Source organism: Rhinolophus ferrumequinum, chromosome 8, assembly GCF_004115265.2.
Source record: "Rhinolophus ferrumequinum isolate MPI-CBG mRhiFer1 chromosome 8, mRhiFer1_v1.p, whole genome shotgun sequence".
Classification (NCBI taxonomy): domain Eukaryota; kingdom Metazoa; phylum Chordata; class Mammalia; order Chiroptera; family Rhinolophidae; genus Rhinolophus; species Rhinolophus ferrumequinum.
Window position 1 is genome coordinate 25,511,343 of NC_046291.1, and position 348 is coordinate 25,511,690.

The 348-nt window shown below is 29.6% G+C and overlaps 1 non-coding gene across 1 annotated transcript; it reads left to right on the plus strand.

Moving 5' to 3' along the window:
- LOC117026414 (small nucleolar RNA SNORA36 family) lies at positions 1 to 134 on the plus strand. Its single transcript, XR_004423765.1, has one exon. It is a non-coding gene; the product is annotated as a small nucleolar RNA SNORA36 family (small nucleolar RNA).
- The last annotated feature ends 214 nt before the right edge of the window (positions 135 to 348 follow it).

Here is a 348-nt window from a genome sequence, read left to right on the forward strand (position 1 = left end):
ATCCAAAGTGTTTATTTCAGAGTTCAGGGCAGCTCCCCATGTTCTGTTAATTAAAGTTTGGGACATTGAAACAGGTTAGGGAAGATGTTGGATAGAAAGTATTACTCTATTCATTTACTTCCCAGCCTGCCAAAATAATATATATATATATATATATATATATATATATATATATATATATATATATATATATATAAAATACATATACATAGCTAACATACAAATTATATCAGTTTAGGTATACACCATAGTTGTTCAACATTTATATACCTCAAGAAGTGATCGCCATAAGTCCAGCAACCGTCTGACACCGTACCATGCTATCACAATATTACTATGCTATACATT